Source organism: Microcebus murinus, chromosome 1, assembly GCF_040939455.1.
Source record: "Microcebus murinus isolate Inina chromosome 1, M.murinus_Inina_mat1.0, whole genome shotgun sequence".
Lineage (NCBI taxonomy): Eukaryota > Metazoa > Chordata > Mammalia > Primates > Cheirogaleidae > Microcebus > Microcebus murinus.
This window is the reverse complement of record NC_134104.1, coordinates 20,497,909-20,514,010: the sequence shown is the minus strand read 5'-3', so window position 1 is coordinate 20,514,010 and position 16,102 is coordinate 20,497,909. Positions and strand designations below refer to the sequence as shown.

At 32.7% G+C, this 16,102-nt stretch overlaps 1 pseudogene; it reads right to left on the bottom strand.

The window, feature by feature from the left end:
* Window positions 1-982: 982 nt before the first annotated feature.
* LOC105855095 (T-complex protein 1 subunit zeta pseudogene) lies at window positions 983-15,708 on the bottom strand (annotated as a pseudogene).
* Window positions 15,709-16,102: the final 394 nt, after the last annotated feature.

The window sequence follows — 16,102 nt, the reverse complement described above, 5'->3', positions numbered from 1 at the left end:
GCTAATGAAACAGGGGTTCAATGGAGTGAGTATGTTTAGAACAAGATGATGAAGAAGAAAGTAGCAGGATTTGCATTTAGAAAGGCAAACATGGGTGACATCATGTAATACCTTTGACTTTGGATTGTATTTGAGTTTGATAGGAAGTTATTATTGGGGTCATAATAGAAGAAAAATTACATGATCTCATTTATATTTGTTAAAGATGACTCTCAATGCTGTGTGTGGAAGAAAGGGTATTAATAAGTTGATGAACAGAAGCCTGTATAGTCCCAATAAGAAGGGTGGTAATAGTAGCAATGGAGCTAGTGAAAAATCCACCTAATGTGGAGTGAATTTTAGAAGTAAGGTCAGTATGTGATATGGAGAGAAAGTAAGACCATTAAGGTGATTCTGAGGTTTCTTGAATTTTTTTCTCTCTTTGATTAACTGGATGATTTTTGAAGTCATTTACTGGTATGGAGAAGACTCGTGGGCATATGGGAATGTTGAAATTGAAACTTTACTTTGGAAGTGTGAAGGATGCTTATTTATTGTCATCCAAGAGCAAATGTTAGGTGGAAAGTTGAATACAAAAGTAAGGCTTGGGGAGAAATGGAGATTGGCTGTGTAATTCCAGATGCAATCTGTACACAAATGTTACTTGAAGCCGTAGGAATATGAGATTGGGAAGAAGTAGTGAATTATAACATGTAATTTTATGTCGCTGCAGTTAAAGCAAAATATCCTGTTTACTGGATAAAAAGGACCTGGCTTTTATGTGTGTGTTGTATTTCAGTGCAATTAAAAAAAATACTGTAATTATGATTTCCGAACTTTAGAATTTGAATAGGTGCCAGTGTTCTCTCTCTCTCTCTATTTTCATATGGCAAAAGAAAATTTCTTTGAAAACTACTTGAAGCTTGGGCAAAAATTCCACAGCTTTCTTCCTCAGAATCATTTTGTAGAGTCTTTGAGATTCAGATACAAGGGAAGCTTCAATTCAACCTTTCAGAGAAGACATTCCAGATCACATTTTCTCATCAACCAGGAGAATGTTGATGACAATCACAGTGCAGGAGTGAAGAAGCTGTTTCTTTACACAATAGTTATCCCATATGCCTACTTCTGCTGCTACCATTGGTTCACCTGCATTCAAGTCAGCACCCACAAGTTGACTAGATTCTGAATGTTCAGCCTGAATTTTAACTAAAGTTTTCTGAAGGTCGAAACCAGAGCTCTGATCAAGAATCTTGGGAATAATGAGCAATGCAACGGCAAATGTGTGGACACCAACTTGGGCCTTAACCCTTATTACAGGCTTATATTTAATCGTGGCTTCTGCCATTGCCACTTCTACTGCACCAACAACTAGAACCACACAGTCATGATCAATAGTATTTTTGATAGCCCTCAAGCCATCTCTTACTGCATCGTTGATGTGAGTGTGTGTGTGTGTGATTATTTGGTCCTTTGACCAATAATGTGAGAGAGTGAGGATTGTTACATTTCTTCATAAAGGTGAACGTCTCTTCTCCCAATGTATGCTCATAGACAAGTTTTACATGTCCCAAACAGTCAAAATTTAGGTGATCAAAAAAATTTAGAGCTACCCCACCACAAGCAAAAGTCAGCCTCTCCATATTTCTCCCAGTATTAAGTTATTAAGTATGAATGTCTGATTATCTTAAGTACAAAGTTGGACAGTTGATATCTGACATCTCACTTTGACACTTCTTCTTTTATTTTTATTGCTCGGCCTTTCAAATACACATTTGGCTTGTGATTTTCTTTCAAATGTTTTAGAGCAATTTTTGTGAAGCTATGGATAACTAAAAACTTCCTGGTAAAAAATGAAAGAACTGAAAAAAGCAGTCTGCAGTGATTCAGATAAAGGATTTGTTATTATTAATCAAAAGGGAATTGACCCTTTTTCCTTAGATGCTCTTGCAAAAAAAGACATAGTAACTCTTTGCGGAGCTATTAAGTCATTAAATAATGACATGTCTGATTTGGAATCAAAAGTATAGTTTATTATATCTCGAACAAGAGAGAGTACAATTAATAAAAATATGCCCCTAAACTATCAACACAGTTTTGCCACCTTAACAATAGCTTGTTTATGCCAGCAGCTAAGAAACCTGAAGAGAGAGTGGCAATGAAATTGGAAAAGTCATTTTCCACAGCTTGTTGAGAATTGAATATTTTTCCTTGCAAGAAGTAGTCCACAGCCTGGAAGAAATGGTAGTCAGTTGGTGCAAGGTCTGGTGAATACAGTGGATGACCGAGAGTTTCCAAGTCCAGCTTCTGTAATTTGAGTAGTAGTGTTTATGCAACATGTGGTCGAGCATTATCTTGCAAGAGGATTGGCCTGTCTCTATTGACCAATCTTGACTGCTTAATTGCAAGCATCCTTATCATGTCATCCAATTGGTTGCAGTAGACATCCACTGTAACCTGATTGACCAGGTTTCATGAAGCTATGGCGGATAATATCAGTCCTAGACCACCAAACAGACACCGTTAGCTTTTTTTGATGAATATTCTGTTTTCAACTGTGTTTTAGCACTTCCATCTTTATCTAACCATTGTGCTCAATGTTTGCAAGTGTCAAAAAGTATTCATTTTTCATCACACAGGATATGGTGTAGCAATGGTTCTCCTTTATGTTGTGATAGCAAAGAAAGTCAAGCTTCAAGACAATTTCTCTTCTGACACTTCATGCAGTACCCATCTATCCAACTTCTTTACCTTGCCAATTTGTTTGTTTCAAATGGTCCAAATTTATTGGAATAAATTTGGATAAAATAAAATTGTTAAACCTTGTTGCTGGCCAGGTGCAGTGGCTCACGCCTGTAATCCTAGCACTCTGGGAGGCTGAGGCAGGAGGATTGTTTGAGCTCAGGAGTTTGAGACTAGCCTGAGCAAGAGTAAGACCCCATCTCTACTAAAAATAGAAAGTAAATTGGCTGGACAATTAAAAATATCTAGAAAAAATTAGCTGGGCACAGTGGCACATGCCTGTAGTCCCAGCTACTTGGGAAGCTGAGGCAGGAGAATTGCTTGAGCCCAGGAGTTTGAGGTTGCTGTGAGCTAGCTGATGCCATGGCACTCTCCCCCTGGCAACAGAACGAGACTCTGTCTAAAAAAAACAAAACAAAACAAAAAAACCTTGTTGCTAATTCATGCATAGTTTGAGACAATTCACTTCCACTATAGCTTTCAGCTCATCATTTTCCACGTTGATCTCAGGTTGCCCACATGGCTCATTTTCAAGTTAAAATCACCAGAACAGAACTTCTCAAACCATCTAAGTACTGTGTGTTCATTAGCCACATCCTTCCCAAACACTTTCTTGATATTTCAAGCTGTCTGTACTGCGTTTGTTCCACGACAGAAGTCATATTTGAAAATAACATGAATATTTTCATTTTAAGTGGGGGGAATTAAAGGAAATAAGTTGCAAAGATAGCAATTGTAATTTATAGCATAGAATACATCAATCTAAATTTCTGGAGGTGGTGCAGTAATTGGTGATGATCAAGACCTAAGCATGAGAATAGTGGAGTATGGGTTATGAATGAAGAAAGTTTTATTATTGACAAAAAGGTCAAGGAATTGAAAGGCCAGAGAGTTGAATAGATGGCACATATGAGAATGAGACTGGATATATTGCATTTCCTACCTTCTTTGTGGCTGTTTGGTCTCACAGAAAAAGTAAGAGTATTATATTAATGTAAATCAGAAGAGAGACTTCCTTCTTTATTGAACTCATTATGATAGATAGCAAAAATTACTACAAATTCCTTAACTTTTTTCAAGAAGTGAAGTCTATTTCTCCAACTTTTAAATTTGTAATGATTATATGAATTGCTTTGGCCAAAGTAACATTAGCAAACATGATAAAAGCAGAGACTTGGGAAGTGCTTAAGTATTGATGTTTACTCTATCTTACAATGTCTTGACCTTTCAACTACCATATAAAGAAGCCCAAATTATCCTCCTTGTTGTCAAGAGACACATGAACCAGTACCTTCCGATTTGCCAGGAGCCTGCCAACTGTAAGTCATGTGAGCTAGTCACAAATCATTCAGCTATTCGTTGATAGCAGAGAACAACTAGACTGGCTCAGTTAAAAAGAACTTTCCAACTAACCCATATAATTAAGAGTTATATACAGGATTACTGTTTTAAACTGTTGACATTTGAGGGGTACTTATGTACAGCAATAGATAATTCAAAAATTATTATGTTTAAAAGTGTTGTTTACTTTGGGAATGGGAGATAGTGATGACTGGAAAAAGAAGTAAAGAAATTATTAAGTGAAGCTGAAAAAACTATGCATAATCTGTGAGTGGGGCCTGGAAAAATAGATGAGGAAATCACTATATAATGAGATGGAAAAATGGTGACCCTTGTCATTTTGTAGTAAAACAGCTTGCAAAATTATTACTTGCTCTAACTTGGATGGTTTTCATATGTGTCTAATGTACATGTCTAGCACATCATTGAATATTGGGAGTGTGTGTGTAGGAAGGCTACAGGTGACTTGTCTCTTTAGATCAAAAAAAGCATTTTCAATTCTAAAATATCTATCTAAAATAATTTTAGATAATAAAATTTTGGAATCCATCCTGAGGGCAGAATTGTATGAGATATTTTGGATCCCTGGGATAAGATTCAGCATATTTTTTTCCATATGAGAGAAATATAAATAAATTGGAGCCAAAGCCAAAGAAGCATTATGATTTATTACCAAATACTCACAAATTCTCTTTCTATGAAGGTGGGTATATTGTTTCATCTCTTGAACCTGGAATGGTTATGTGACTTTCTTTGGTAATGCAACTTTATAGTAAAGTGACACAAAGGCTTGACAAGTGCTTGTATATTGGGGGTAGCTTCTCGTGCAGCTTTTGTAAACATGCGATCAGTAGTTGAAGAAATTCAGGCTAACTTGTCAAAGGATAAGAGAAATAAAACTCAGGTGTATCTGTCACCCTACCCAACAGTCTGTGAAAGCCTCACTGGTGAATGAAGACATCCTTGATTGTCTGGATGCAAGCTGACCTACCAGTTGACAACAAATATATGGATAAATCTAGCATCTGTAATCTGATCTCTCCCAGACTGAAGAATCAAGTGGTGAACTCATATAACATGTTGTGAGCTGATTAAGAAGTTAATGTTTAAACCACTAAATTTTGGGATGCGTCCTTCAGCAACAAGATGACCGAGACATCTTTTATCTCTATAAATCACTTTGTTATCAATGGAATTTGAAACCACTACTGTATTTAATTCAACCATAATCACACAAGCATATTTTCATACATTCTCATAATATGGTAATGAATTTATCTTTTTAATTTTCCACAATGATATGCATTTTTAGAAAATCTAAACTTAAAATATAATTATAGCAATGTGTAAGAAGCTTACACAAAATATAAAAGAACCATATCCATTCTAGCTTTTCTTTTGTATTATAAAAGAGTTGTATTTTTCTGGAAATTATTTTAAGTATAAGCTTCTAAGATCTGATTATACACATAGTAATTACAGTATTATCTGTAGGTTTCCTTCTTTCTACATGCTTAGTCTACCTTCTTAGTTAAGATAAATCTTATCCAAGAAAATATATATTAAGGATTTGTAGTATCATTGTATATCATAATTAAGAAGGGCTTAAAACCTTTGGAATTATTTACTCAATTATTAATATTTTACAACAGATTGTCAGGGCATAATGTAGGTATGAGTGGCCTTATCATCCAAAGGATTAAAACCATTTATTTACCAGACTCACTAGAACTTACTGGTTCAACTGCTAGCAATCAGTTTTTGAATGATCATAGACAATATATTTCTTCTCCTTCTTCAGCACTATTCACAGGATATGTTATCAATTTTCTGTCACTCTTTCTCCCTGGAGAACTAATATTATTCTAATTTTATATTGAAAAAAGGGAGTATACTAAAAACTAAAAGTGGATTTTTGCATGTTTTTTTCCTGCAGGAAAATTCATACATTAAAGTAACTGAGTCTTACTAGATAAATTCCTAATAGAAGGGTAAAGTCTGCAATTGTTCCATAATCTATAAACTCTATAAATGTGGTAAAAAAAATAATAAAAGGAGACTAGTAAATATTCCTTTGCTAAACCATACATGCAATAGATTTGTTTTGTGTGTGTGTGTGAGATAGAGTCTCACTCTGTTGCCCAGCCTAGAGTGTAGTGGCATCAGGCTAGCCCCCAGCAATCTCAAACTCCTGGGATCAAGTGATCCACTTGCCTCAGCCTCCTGAGTAGCTGGAACTACAGGCATGTGCCACCACACCTGGCTAATTTCTTCTATTTTTAGTAGAGAAAAGGTCTCTCTCTTGTTCAGACTGATCTCTAACTCCTGAGCTCAAGAGATCTTCCTGCCTTGGTCTCCCAGATCACTAGGATTATAGGCATGAGCCACTGAACATGGCTGTGCAATGTATGTTGATTGCCCCTGGTTTTAACTAACTTCGCTATAAATAAGAGCTTTATAAAATCAGTTGTTAAAGGTAAAAGACTCTTCTGCTATCCTTTTATTTCTAATAAAATTAATTCAATCAATTTTATTCACTTACATTCAATAAATTAGACCCTGTAACTTTAGAAACCTGGCTCAAATTGAAAACTGAAGAAAAAGAATGAGATTATGTCTTTCCTGTTTTTCTCTACAACTTCTACATGTGCCTTTATCCTGCACACTCTTTTCTGAACTACTGAAACAAATTTGAGTTTCATAATTTATCGTAAAGACAGTATGTGTAAAAAAAAAAACTCTAAGAGTAGGAAATTGTTACGATGTTTAATCTGGATCAAAATATGCACTTATTTAATAGGAGAAGGTCAAGCCAACGATGTTAACTAGTTGAAATACAAGTTCAATTATTAAATTAAAAAGAAAGCCGACGAACCTAGACTTTACCAGGAAAAAGAGACTAAACAAGAAGTCTAGTATGAGTTAGTAATGATTTGTGTTACTCTCAACACAGATTTCAACACAGTCAAAATTATCTTATTCTGACTAGTTGGAGAGAAATGTCCAGGTCAAAGCTTTAACTGTTCATGTTTCCATTCCAATTTTCCCGCTGATAAGAACTTTGAATTATAGTACTGGTATTGAATGCATATGAGATTAAACACGAATTAGGAGAAGAAACTCAAATCAGCTAGCAGCACCTTGATGAAAGAAGTGTGGAGGAATTTTATAGCAGTTTGCTGCACAGAACAAACAAAAGGCTGAAAGGGATGGACATGGCATTGGTAAAAGGGGATGAATAAAGTCTGAATGTGTGAGAGATTTTCTGAATGCAGTCAATCTTTTTCATCGCCAGCAAACTTTAATCAGAATCAGTATTAAGTAAAAGATCCTGTAATCAATATATGGCATACATCATTGAATCTACTTCCAAATTTCTTGTAAATGACTGCCAGAAACCAGGACTGAGAAACGAAAGATGCACATACTTCAGGTAAGTTCTGTTAGGATTTCTTGAGCCTAGGAGTCTATTGCTGAGTTTGTTTTTGACTTTTATCATTGTCCCAGAGGTTTCAGTCCTGCTGTTTATCAAATTTAAGATGTAGGCTGTGTCAATAGTGTCTAATCTCTGAGGCAATTTGCAGTTGATGTGATCTTTTGCTCACATGCGTTTGAGGCCAAAAATTTCAATTTACCAATTTTAGATTATTTATTCCCATATGCTTGAAATATATAAGGCAAAAGACAGCTGATATGTACTGATCTTCATTTAAATTTATATGGGAACACTATTTTCAGTTCCTACTTTGAAGTATTCTATCGGTGGTTTCCAAATCCCTGTGGTTTCTCTGAATGTATCACTCAAGCTGGAGTAGGTTTTTGAGACGGGGCTATAAAACCAGCTGAAACAGAATAGAATACTTCAACCGAACTCCAAAGGCTATGTTTTCATTAATCTTTCATTCTTGTTCTAAACAAGTGATATGTGTTGGATTCCTCCACTTCATTAGTTGTTGTAATTTAATGAACATTCTGACATTCTGATTCCTAGATTTTAGAACTTCTCCCCCTACAGCCTCCTTGTAAATTATGACTCAACTACATTCACAGATGCAGTGCAAAAACTGAGATTAGAAGCTAATGTTAAAAACATAGCAGAAGCCATAAGTAAATAACAATCCAGAAAAAAAATAGGTCTAACAAATCTTATATTTGAGTCTTAAGGAATTAAATAGATACTATGACAAAGCTTTATAAATTTTAAAGACAATAACTTTTTAGATATGTATACAATTTTAGATATGACACACTCTGAAATATATAATGAGTACATCCAAGCCATATATATATATATATATATATATATATATATATATATATATAAACAAAACACAAAGTTCACACTACAGAAGAACACAACGGGAGGTGGTTTAGAAAATCTATTTTAAAAAACTAAAAACTTCTTGGTAATAAGTAATGGCAATTTCATGAAAACCAACAGGAATATTCAATCTAGCAAAGGCCAATAACATAATGTATCAATTAAAAATAAAAATAAATATATACCATAGAATATTTATAACATATAGAAATTATTTTGATAAAATGTAACACATTAATAATACAAATTCATATTTTTAAAGAATATCTATTAAAGAGCTTAATATACATGTTAAATGAAGTGAGAATGTTAGGAGCTATGTCATTAAATTCAAGAATCCATTTTATCAACATTCTCCTGAAGGTCCAAGCCAATAAAGTAATAAATAAAAGCACAATAAAAAGGTTTTCAAAATAAAGATACAAAACTTTCACAATTTTTAAAAACTATGACAATCTTCATAGTAAACACAAGATGTTTAACAGAGAGGTACAAAACATACAAGAATCTAAGGTGTCAGAATATAAAATAATGTAAGAAAATTAATAACACAGTCAAATAGCAATTTTTTCAACACAAAATAAAAGATTACTTAGCAGGTAACTCTACAAAGTATAAAACTTTAGAATTATCAAGAATTTTATGGAAACTATAATAAAAGTCCATTTCGATACATAAAGTAAGACTCCGAGAAATAGAAATATTTATGATGTTTCTAAGTGGGAAGGCTAATAAAGACATGCTGTGTGATAATAGCCACAAATTGATTTGTAAATCCAATTCAATTTCAAGGAATCCAACTTTACAACCCAACCATAAAATGTATTTTGAAGACTGAATCTCCTATAATAAGATAATTGATTAAAAGAGATTAAGAAAGTAGTATTCTCCTATGACTTAGCAAGATATTTTCAATTCTAGAGCAATTACAGACTTTGTGGTATTGGCACACAAAAAGAAATATATACATCAAAGTAACAGCAGAATAATCTGGAAATAAAATGCTGATGATATAGCAATTTGGCATCGCTTAAAAGTGTCATTATATATCAAGTGGAAGTTGTACTACAAAAACTCAGTAAGGCCAGGTGTGGTGGCTCAGGCCTGTAATCCTAGCACTCTGGGAGGCTGAGACGGGAGGATTGCTTGAGCTCAGGAGTTCCAGATCAGCAAGAGTGAGATTTCATTTCTACTAAAAATTGAAATAAATTAGCCAAAACAACTAAAGAAAAAATTATCCAGGCAGGGTGGTATGTGCCTATAATCCCAACTACGCAGGAGGCTGAGGCAGGACGATAGCTTGAGCCCAGGAGTTTGAGGTTGCTATGAGCTAGGCTGACGCCATAGCACTCTAGCCCAGGCAAGAGAGTGAGACTCTGTCTCAAAAAAAATAAAAAAACTCATTTAGAAAAATGATGTCACACATACAAAAACAAAGTAAAATTGGTATACTTCCATCATACAAAAAAAATCATATATAACTAAAGGCTCCAAAAAAATCCCACATATGCAAACACAGAGAGAGAGAGAGAGAGAGAGAGAGAGAGAGAGAGAGAGAGAGAGAGAGAAAGGGCAAGAGAGAAAAAGAAACTTCCCTCCCTCCATAAATTCCCCAAATGGAAATTTTGTTAAGGGGCAGTTAGAATGGAGCTGGAAATTGTAAGCAGATCACACAGTTTCAGAGTCTCAGGGCTTACAAGTTTAAATTTTCATAGAAGGCCAAGTTCATGATCTTGATTTTGATTTGATCTCTCCTTCCAAAATATCCCTGGTACCAAACTCCATCAGACTGGCGCTCTTTGTAACTTGAAGACCTTAAATTGCTAAACCTAAAGACTTCTGGAAGTTTGAGCCTGTGAGACCAACACACTTCAAGATTGTAAGGTTGTAAGTCTTGTGGGATGTGAACTACTTAGATTTTGGGTCTTTGAGATTGTGAGACCATAAGATCATGAACAATGTGCAAGATTATTTAACAAGTATAAGAGAACAAGTATATTCAACAAGTATAAGAAAATTCTGCTGAGCTCAGTACTTTAGTGATTCATACACAATTATAACTGTATGTCTGTAAGTTTTTTAAGTGATGTGACATTTTACAGTAATATTATAAGAAAGAAAATGTGGTAAAAACATCTGCAATCATAATTATAAACACTGTGAATTTAAATATATATCAAATACGTGCTTTTCCCTGTTTTGATTATTTTCTCCTTGTCACTGCACATGTAAACTCTTTGTCTTCTCACTTTCCTGAAAGTGCCTCCTGTGTTTGATTCATACAGGGGAGTCTGAGAACATACTACAGGTGTCAAAGTAGTTGTTAAGTACACTCCCTAAAATTCTCTATTTTTTTTTCATACTAACTTATATAAACTATATAGTAGACAAAAAATATGCTAAGATGTAGATTTTCTTAAAGGAAAATGGGAAGCACATAATTTTACATTGTATTTAGGTAAGGGAGAATATTAGGAATCTATTTGAAGGATAATTTTCTAATATTTATACCAAAGAAAACACATTAGAGTGTGTGCATGCATGTGTGTATATGTGCATGCATGTGTTTGTGTGCAATAGGAGTGATATGGGCACTTCCCATTTTTTTTCTCCTCCAACACTTAGAGTTCACGTTATATGCTAGATTTCTAATTAAAAAAAAACCCGCAACAGATTAAGTAAGTTAGGAGTTTGTGGGGTTTATTTGCTTATTTGTTTGTTTTTATTTTTCTTTCTCAAAGGTAAGAATTATAAGGCTAATCTCTATCATCCTAAACTCTTATTTTCTAATCTCTGTCTTATCCCAGCTAAGAGAAAATAGGGGACATTTTTTCAGGCAAGTTTTTGTTTGTTTGTTTGTTTGTTTGTTTTTATAGAGAGTGAAAACATTTTATCATGATTTCCAATCACATGGTAATATCCAGAACTTATTGTCCTGGCAAATCAAAAGTATTTAAAAGAGACTGCAATGTAATTTCTCCTAATGTGGCCACAAGCTCATCAAGAATTCTGAGTGGGAGGGTGGGAGGAGAGTGAGGGATAGGAAATCACTTAACAGGTACAATGTACATTATTCAGGTGAAAGTTACACTAAAAGCCAAGACTCAACATTATGCGATAAATCCATGTAACAAAACTATACTTGTACACCTTAAATGTACAAAAATTTTTTTTTAAATCCTCACTTAAAAAAGAATTCAGGTGGGAGATGTTCTCTTACTAAAATAAAAAAAGAGAATAATGGATATGAAGGACAGTTAACATTCTCTGATGCATTAGTTTTAGTTATTTCTAATAATTTTTACCCAGCATGGTAATATTAAGTAAATGCCTATTTTTTTTCTTCTTTTATCCTCAGGAAGCTTGATATGGAATACTCAATCATTATCAAGAGAATTGGCAGCATTTGCCAGCAATTAGAGAAATAAACCTGATTAAGTCACTAGCTAAGTCTTCTTTAAACTCACAAAATTATCAACACTGATTTATCATATACTTTTTGATGACATTCCAAACACCTTGACTATTAAACATCTATAAGATAAGCATAACTGAGAAGGATACTGATGTAAGAAAACATTTCTCTTAAAAGGAAGTTTGTAGTACAAAACTAGGCTGTGTATTTTATTGAGACTTTAAAAAAAGTTATGAAGAATCAGATTACATCTAATCTGAACACTCTTTAATCAATAAATGTGGATCAGAAATATTAGACCTTTCATAGGAAACAGATTGTTACTTTCATCCTGTAGAATGAGTTTGCACATAATATGAAGTATTAAAGATAGCCATTTAGGAATTATAGTTATTTGTAGTATTTATATGACTAAGACTTTATTAAACATGAATACATGAAATGAATAGGTGAATTACCCTTTTCATAAGATAATTATACAATTACATAATATTTGGTCAAAACATTACTTTATCAAGAAAAGTAGATAATTTTAGTTTTTGTTACAATTTCATTTTGTTTTTTTCATCTATATGTTGATAGATTTAGAAATACAAGTGGTTTTTGGTTACATGGATGAACTATATAGTCGTGATATCTGGGTTTTTAGTGTACCCGTCACCCAAATAGTGTGAATTGCACCCAGTACGTAGTTTTTCTTCCCTCACTTTCTTCTCATGCTCCCCCTTTCTGAGTTTCCAATGTCCATTGTACCACTCTGTGTGCCTTTGTTTACCTATAGCTGAGCTCCCATTTATAACTGGGAACATGCAGTATTTGGTTTTCCATGCCTACATTTAAGTTACAATATTAGTTTTTCATTGGCATTATTTCCTTACAAAGCTAGAATTGATGTAAAGCAACACAGTTCTCTATAACCAGAAAAAAAGCATTGTGAAACAGTGTCATTTTGTGATGATAAGGGTGTAACTGCTTGTGTAAAAATCATGTCATTCCAATAATTCTTAGAAAATTTCAAAATTCCAAATAAAATGTCTTTTTATATCTTTTTTCTCAATTTAAATAGCCATATTCACACTGTATGAATATCTTCATTGATTTTACATTTTGAAACAAAAATCCTGCCACTCATGATGTCTATCTTCTTAATTTCATTTTGTATTTCTTTTATTTCTATATTACTTGTTCATTTTTACCTTTCCAATTTATATACTGTAAGACTAAGTAAGTCAGTGTTTTGTCCTATTATTATAACTATTTTCATATTCCTAGGGATATATATATACTCTATAATCAGATACTTGTTAAGAGAATGGATTTCAGAACTTGAAGAAAATACTGAAAGTATTCTCTGATTTCTAAAGATGCCTAGATAAACACAGTTCTTTATGTATTAATGATAAAATATTTGTGATTGAATCATTTAAACCAACAACCACAGCAAAAGCAAAATAACCCACAGGTACATAGTTTAATTTTCTTTATTGTCTGAAAAGAAACAAATGGTCAGGCATTAACCATAAAATCAATAAAAAAGAAAATTGACAATTGTTTTTTGCTGACATAAATCTGAAAACTAGCCATTGCAATTCTAATAAGTCTGTCACATCTTTGATAATTTGGAATGTTCTATGACTCTGTATATGAAGGCAATGAGCATGTCTCAATATCTAAGTCAGGATGAGGAATGACAAAATAACTTCCTTCTTACAAATAATGAGAGTATAAGGGAAAGATGAACTTGTAAATATTGTAACTAAATAAAGTTTGGTGTGATTAATTTAAAAATGTAAACTTTAACATTCTATCATGCACATAAAAATATACCCTTTATCATTTTTCATTATCAGCAAAAATATTAAGTTGGTTCAGGAATTCCTGTACTAAATACATGAAAATTTATGTGAAATGAATATTTTGTTTAATAGTTCTACTTTTTTTTTCTCACTTCTCTGAGATGAATGCAGAGAAATGAAGATCAATAAGAAGATTCCTTTATAATGCACAATATTAAATATAACCCAGTCCCAAAGCACAGCAAGGCTATTAATGACTAGATTGTGCTCCAAGTATTTTTTCATTTAAAAAAAAACTCAGGATACTCACTGATAAGTTATGGTCTCTCCACAGGGATCATATAACAAAACTCCTATCTAGATTATACAAACTTTGATATACTTCCTCATGGGCTGAAAAAAGGATGAAATGTACATGGCTTCTCTTCACTTGCTGAGAGTGGATTTGTAAGTTTCCCATGTGTGACAGAGTGAAATTCATCCTGAACTCTGTTGACAAAAAAACACACAAAACACTGGCAGGGAACCCCAACAAGAATAAATAATAAGCATTAGTTTAGCACCTCAAGAAAAATAGCTAAAAGTGCCTTGATGATTCAAATAGAGTTAAAGATAAAAAAATAAATAGTAAGTACTTGAAAAACAAAAATGAAACCAGGTAAGGAAATAAATGATTTAAAAAATTTAGAAGTAACATAGAGATTGGTTGGGGAAAACATGAATGGATATTATAAACATAATATTGTTAGATATAGTTGAAGAGTTTATGAAGAGCTATATACGTGTGTACATGTGTGGGTTTTTATGCGCATGCATGTGTGTACCAGGAACTTACCCAGAATTAATCATAAATAAATCATGAATATGAAATAAGTACTTTTGCTTCTAAGATGACATATATAGTACAACATCTTTGCTGAGATTAAATAGAGAAGTATATAATTTTAAAAATCTTTGTTTAAATGTTTAAGGGACTTCTGGAAGCAATAGGGATTAGAAAGGCTAACATTGCAGAGAAGAAACTACCACAGAAGTGGCAAAGTTTGAACCCTTTTGGAGGAACATAACATTAAAAACTTATAATTGTTTAAATAAACAATACACTAAGTTCAATAAAACATGATGCAAACTCAAGGCATGATGAAAGACAAGAATTTCTGACCAAAAACCAAGAGAAAAATGAGAGCCAAACAAATCATCAGTAATACAAATACTGGAATAAATGAATACACATACACAGAGACACATGCAACTTTAAAAATACATACGATTGATATAATAAATAAAGCAGTGGTGTTCAATAAGGGGTGGTTTTTCTCTTACAGGAATATTTGGAAATTTCTGAAGATATATTTTGTTGTTATAATTGGAGAAAGAGGTTGAATTCTCATATAGCGAGCAAAGGCTTTGAACCCTTTTAAATATCCTACAATGCACAGGATAGCTCCCAACTTCAACAAAGAAGCACCCATTCAAAAATATCAGTAGTTTTGAAGCTGTGAAACTCTAAAATAAAGAAAATAGAAGGGAAAAGGGAAAATGTAAATATTTTGTGATATAATAAAATGAGACAAATATTCTAAAATTAAAAATAAAATATCTGAAATTAAGAATTTGTTAATAAAACTCTAAATTTAGGATCATTTTAATTTTTATCAAAAATATCAGCAGAAATCTTGGGAGGATTTCTTTGAATCTGTACAACAAGTTTGAGAGAATTAAATTTCAATACCATTGAATCATCTAATCTATAATCATTGTATAGTCTTCTTTAATTTTTGTCAGAAATATTTTTCATTTTTTAATATCGAGGAAATTTAGGATTAAATTTGTTGATGAAATTTTGTTTTTTCATGGTATAATACAATTTTTTAAAGTTTCATTTTCAATTGCTTGTTGCTAAACAGAAATGCAGTTTGTTAGATCATGTTGATTTTTTTATTTTGCAAACTTTGTAACTATACTTAAACATTTAATAGATTTTATAGATTTAGAATTTTACAGAAAGATAATCGTTTAATCTATAAATACAGTTTTATTTTTCAAATCATTATGACTTTTTAAATTATATCTTACCTTTGTGTGTTGGCAAGGACATCCTTGGAAATGATCATGTAGGATTAGGTTATTCCTTCATAAAGGCAGATATAATGTATAAGTGAAGCCACAAGGGACTGGAAATATCTGTATAGGAATGTTTTCAATGAATAATATCTATTCAAAATAGGTTTATAATGATATAATTAGTCATTATAGTTAGTCACTATAATTAGTTTTGTGCTGTGTTTTCTAAATAAATTGTCTATTTGCTCTCAACTATTGAATTTTAGAAGAAACATCAAATAGGATATGTACATATGTTTGAATGTCACACTAAAAAGAGATACATAATGATACTAAGAGAATATGAGATTATTTTTCTTCTAAAAGGAATGGTTATAACTTTTGAGAGGAAAAAAGGAATAGAAGCATTCTTATGTTGTTAGAACATTTTTTGAAATCAGAAAA